Source organism: Capsicum annuum, chromosome 6, assembly GCF_002878395.1.
Source record: "Capsicum annuum cultivar UCD-10X-F1 chromosome 6, UCD10Xv1.1, whole genome shotgun sequence".
Classification (NCBI taxonomy): domain Eukaryota; kingdom Viridiplantae; phylum Streptophyta; class Magnoliopsida; order Solanales; family Solanaceae; genus Capsicum; species Capsicum annuum.
The window spans coordinates 7014947-7021373 of record NC_061116.1 but is presented as its reverse complement, the minus strand read 5'-3'; the positions used below and the strand labels follow the sequence as shown (position 1 = coordinate 7021373).

The 6427-nt window shown below is 30.8% G+C and overlaps 1 non-coding gene across 1 annotated transcript; it reads right to left on the bottom strand.

Moving 5' to 3' along the window:
* Window positions 1-3800: 3800 nt before the first annotated feature.
* Window positions 3801-3872, bottom strand: TRNAK-UUU. The gene has a single exon. It is a non-coding gene; the product is annotated as a tRNA-Lys (tRNA).
* Between the last annotated feature and the right edge of the window lie 2555 nt (window positions 3873-6427).

Here is a 6427-nt window from a genome sequence, read left to right as displayed (position 1 = left end):
GTCGAGTTGCCTTCCGAGTGGTCCTCTGTTCATCCAATATTCCATGTCTCCATGCTTAGAAAGCATATTAGCGATGTTGTGGTATTGGATTCCTCTGTGAGTGCTAACATTCAAGAAAATCTTTCTTTTGATAAGATTCCTGTTGAGATTCTTGATTTCAATGTCCGAAGACTAAGGAACAAAGAAGTTCCCTTGGTCAAGGTGTTGTGGCGAAACCAATTTGTTGAGGGTGCAACTTGGGAAGCTGAGGCGGATATGCGATCCAAGTACCGTTCTTTCCTAAATCATGCACTTTTGATAAATGTCGCAGCAGTTCAGCTGTCATTTATTATGTGTTCAGCTGTAGTTTCTTGAATTTATGCATTCTATGTTACATGTGGAGTGAGAAACAATGTGGTGATGAGTCTAACGAATGGTTTCAGTTGTATACTCTATTCCCTATATAATCTTGGCATGTCTAGCATCATTCGAGAACGAATGTTTCCAAGGAGAGGATGATGTAATACCCGGGGAAATTTTTCGTTGAAATTTTGTGCGTAAACGTGTTGGGTTCTATCTTCTAGAATGAATTATAAATTTTCCATGTGTAATGTCTTAGATTATGACCCACCATTGCGTAGATTATCGAATAATGTTTCCAACTATATGTGGATCATCCAAAACGGACACCCGAGCGACGAGTTATGAACATTCCGATCGAATCATGAATAGTAGTGAACAGTAAAACGTGCAGGAAAAAGTACTGAGGCCTGATGTATTTCTTCTCCAAATTTAAACGATCATAACTTCTTGTACATAATGATCTGGGTGATCTACTATATATCAACGGAAAGCTCTACGAGTCCTTTTTCCAATGAAATTAGTTTCATCCAATTTGTCTATCGAAGCAAAAAGTTATAGTCGATCTACTTCAGCCTATCAAAAGTGAATTTTTGGATCAACTTCAAACGATCATAACTCCTCGTCTGATTTTCTTCATTTTTTAAAAGACATTTCACTATCACTTAAAGATCTACATGAATAAATTAATAGCATCTTTTCGGCAAACAACAACAACATACCCAGCATAGTTCCACAAAGTGGGTATGGAGAAGGTAAAGTGTACGCAAGCATTACCCCTACCACAAAGATGGAGTGGCTAATAACTTCTTTTCATCAGTAGAAAATCAAATCCAGTATTTCTTAATGAACTAGAACCTGTTAAGGCTAATCTTTCACACTTCAAATCAATTGGAAGGTGTCATAATCTATTAACATCAGATAACCTTAAATTAAGAGACCTCCTCTGGATTAAGACACAAGCATAACACTTACGACCACGGGTATGGCTATAAACAAAGCACTCTTATCTACTAGCAAGAACGTGCTCCTACTAACCCTCTACCCTAATTCGCATTTTCCATACTCTTATCCTCCATAAGTTTTAACTACTCCATATCACTTCTAATCACCTCCTTCTAATATTTCTTCGGTTCATCTACCCTGCCTGAAACCATACCTAGCCAACCTCTCGCACCTTTATTTTGACCACTTTGACCAAAATAAAGAGACGTCATGAGGTGACTATTTATAATTTATTTTAATATAATTTTAAATATTTAGGCTTTAACTTATTTCAGAATTTATTTCTGATCTCATAAAATCACTATTATTATTTTACCTATTTTTTTTATCATTAACTAACCTCATGAGGTCTCTTTAAAAAAAAAAAAGAATTAAAAAAAATTGAGGTAATAAGCGACCTTACAAGGTCTCTTATTTTTGACCTATTTTTGAGGTCTCTTTTTATAACTTTTTTAGCAGTGAATATATGTGTCAAACTTTCTGCATACTCACAAGTTTTAAATTTTGAATCCACCACTGACTATCTCCGTAACTACAGAGCACTTAAAGATTACTTGATGAACTCATGGGTATCAATATATGTATTGAACTTTCTACGTACTCATAAATTTTAAATTTTGAATTCACCACTGACTATCTCCGTAACTACAGAGCACTTATAGATTACTTGATGAACTCAATATCGAAAGACTATCTTGATATTTGCAAAGTACTAGTAAATTATCTAATATATAATTATAAATAGGGTGTATATTGTAGTTGTACATGGTATAAAATTTTGGTCAAAGATCACAAAATCATGGCTTCGATTGTTGTCTTTCACCATCCCAACATAACTAGTGACTTATACTTTAGATTGCCCCTATTTTCTTCAAAGTAATCATAATTATTTAATTATCTTATCCATATTATAAGGTCGGCAAACAAGAATTTCATTGCTTTCTCTTCGAGTTTGTTTTGAATAATATAGTCAATTTTATTTTAGTGTATTTTTGAGTTTATTTTTGAACTTATTTTGAATTGTTTAATTTAGTCGAACATTTATTTGAAAAGAATTATTGAATTTGTATATCTTAACAAAATAAGAATAAAATTTGTACTGGAGTCTGAATGTTCGATCAAATTCAAAGCTGCATAAAATTTACTTCAAGAGACATGCAAGAATTTCGGCATGACTTTTTTCATTTTCAAAAACTCAAATATGAGACTTTCGAGTTTATTTTCGAACCTATTTTTAATTGTTTAATTTGAGTCGAGTATTTAAAAAAAAAATTGAATTTGTATATTTTAACAAAATAAGAATAAGATTTGTATTGGAGCTGGGATGCTCGATTAAATTCAAATGATTGTAAAATTTATTTCTAGAGACATGCAAGGATTCCGACATAACTTTTTTCATTTTCAAAAACTCAAACATCATATTTTTTTAGTTTATTTTCAAACTTATTTTGAATTATTTAATTTGAGTCGAGCATTTTTTGAAAAGAATTTTTGAATCTATATATCTTAACAAAATAAGAATAAGATTTGTATTGGAGTCTGAATGTTTGATTAAATTCAAAGCATTATAAAATTTATTTCTAGAGACATGCAAGGATTACGACATGACTTTTTTCATTTCAAAAACTCAAATATGAGATTTTTGAGTTTATTTTTGAATCTATTTTGAATTGTTTAATTTGAGTCGAGCATTTTTTCAGAAAGAATTTTTAAATTTATATATCTTAACAAAGTAGGAATAAAATTTGTCTTGGAGCTTGGATGTTCAATTATATTCATAGCATTATTTTTAGAAACATGCAAGGACTCCGATATGACTTTTTTCATTTTAAAAAGATCAAACACGAGAACTATATATTTTTCAAATATGATTGTGTTGCAAAGCTACCTGAGCAATATAAGTTTTCTTTGCTGCTATTGAAATTTTAGCCATAACAATCAACTTTAAATTGTGATTTTCGCTTCATTTCTTGTTCGATTAAACTGATTTTTGGATAACTTATTTCTCTTATTTCAATTTCTGATTAGGAACTGACGGAGTTAAATTTGATGGCTTGTAGCTTATGTTTTTTTACCTGTGAACAGTAAATGCATTTTTGATGATTTTGCTCCTTTATTTCTCTAATTTTTGTTTATGTATTATTTCTCGTTGTTTGACACTTATTTGGTGGCTATTTTGGAGGACATTATTGTAACTTTTGATAATTATAGTGGAAGTTTTGATCTCGAAATTTTTTATTCTTCACACTGAAGAATTTTCCACGTAAATTAACATCTCGTATTTTTAAATATATTCTTATCTTGTCGTATTTGTTTGGTTGATATATGATTGTGTTGCAAAGCTACTTAATGATATTTTGAAAAAAAAAAACAAAAAGTTGCTAATATTTATTTTGGGGTCCGGAATAACGTTACCGATGGTAGAAAATAGATTTAGCCCAATAAATAAAAATAGTCGCCGTCTGTGGGGATCGAACCCACGACCACGTGGTTAAAAGCCACGCGCTCTACCACTGAGCTAAGACGGCTACTGGTGAAAGCCTGTAAATTTACAATTATTATACTATTATTATGTAAAAAAAATTTATCCCCAACGATTCCCTCGGTTAAGAAAATGAATATGCACTTACCTTTGATAAAAAAAATATTTTATGTATAACTTCCTCCACCTCAAATTATTTATCGTATCTCTCTTTTAGACCTTAAGAGGCTCGTTTGGTACGAGAGCTAAATGATAATCAATTTTAGAATGAGTTTATTATGTTTAGTTGGGATAAAATCGCAGAATAACTTATTTCAGGATCAGTTATCTCAAAATTTTAGTATTATTCTTATCTCATAATGAGAGTGAAAAAATTATCCCAAAATAACTAATCGTGGGATAATTCATTCCTCAACCAAACGAGCCACAAGAAATATTAATTAGGAAGGTATTTTGATTATTTTATTCTTATTTATTGAGTATATAATCTCCTTCATTGAGCCGTAAGAGATTTTACATTTTAATTTTTTTATTGCTTTTTGGTTTATCTATCTGATTAACTTTTAAATTTGTGAAATATGTAATAGAGGATATCACAGACTCCACTCGTTCAAATTATCTTTCATGATTTTCTTTTACACGTTTTTTTAAGAAATATAATCAAAAAGTGGTTCTTCTTATAAATGTATTTACATTATAGTGAATGTCTATCAAAATCTACTTTGATATCTATTAGGATTTGAAGATCTGTTTTTACTCAGATTAGGAGTAAATTTTCCCAAGGTTCCTTCATTGTAAATTACACATCAAGATCCTCAAGAAAAATAAGTATTCTCTCTACTCTTCTTCTTTATTCTTTCTTATTTTATAACATGTTATCAACACGAGACTTTGTCAAACAAGGTGAGATTATAAATCTTAACGATTTCAAGGTTAGTAATTTTCTTATGTTATTTATCTTTTGCTACTAATAATATAATTATTGTTGAATTTGAGGAAAAATAATTGGTTTGGAACCATTTATGTTTTAAATTTATTCCTCAAGAACAATATTATCAAAAGGGATTATAATATGTTGGGTTCAAGTCCCATCAATTTATGTTTAAGACGCCTTTATATGGATAAGACGTTGAGATTGGATCTCAATGCATGTATTGATGATATTATGATGGTTAAGGCAAAATAATGAGTATTTGATGAAAAGTCATGAAATAAATCTCATTGATATGCTTTATTCCCTGAATTGAATGTGGTAGCAATAAATCATATGTATGACTCAATTTGCTTTTGTAGTACCTATCATAATTTGATACGCTTAAGGCATGCTTATATTTCATTCCTGGGAATGAGAAGCTTTTTAATGCAAACGTGCACTTGATTGTGATGGTATCACAACTCACCTCTGAATGACGCAGAATAACTGAGAAGAGTTATTTCGAAATCTACTTCTAAAGTAGTAAATCTGAAATTTATTCATGTAATAGTAAATCTGAAATTTATTAAAGAAAAAAGTACATGTCATGGAAAACTTGGAGTTTACTAGAATAAAAGTTCATAAATTGATATGAGCGATTGTGACATCTCGAAGATGTGCATATTGAATATTAGACATGTATTGAAGAACTAGAAGGTTCTTCGAGAATTGTTTATGTCGCTCGTTCTCATGATAAGTTGGTTAGACCAACTAATGTTGGATTGAATTCCTTAAATCTGGAAAATATAAAAGGTGAATATGGGTCTGTTCACCTATCATGTGATATGTTGAAAAGATACATCAATAAGATGATCACATGCATATTCATTATCAACTTGCAGTTTGACATTCATAAAATTGTTTGCTCAATAAAATTGAGTTAAGAACATAATTTTCAGATTGTGCAATCAAGAAAGTTATCTTGATCATGATGGTTTGGCATTGAATGCCTTCGATAAATAGCTAAATCATCGCTAATGAGAACAAAGTTTCATGGGTTGGTCTGAAATATGATATGCTGCATATAATAACACTTGTATGATATGTTGCATACAATAACACTTGTATGCATTAGACCAACAAATTATAATTGTTTCTTCCCCCTCAATTGGTTCAAGGTCATGAACCAACTATTCCATCTAATAATTTTGATGTGCGGTATACGATTAATGAATATACCATGATGCACAAAGATGGATTCCTTAAAGAAAATAGAGGATGTATGTTAGTTTTTCTAACATAAAGGGGAGATTATAAGCAGCTACAAAATAAGTTAGAATTATCACCAGATCCTCTTTCAAAAGATAATTCAAATCAAATGCCGAAAGCATTTTATATTTAAGCTGCAAGTGCTCCTATTTTGTGTCCATGAAGGACAAAGTCTATGCATGCGTAAAGCATGGTAGACCAATCGGTTCCAAATGAAATAATCCTTGAAAAGAATAAGGAGCAAATAATCATAATAGGAAGGCAATGTCTACGACATAACACTTCATGAAACCTTATGAGTGAAGGACAAAGTCTATGCATGCGTAAAGCATGGTAGACCAATCGGTTCCAAATGAAATAATCCTTGAAAAGAATAAGGAGCAAATAATCATAATAGGAAGGCAATGTCTACGACATAA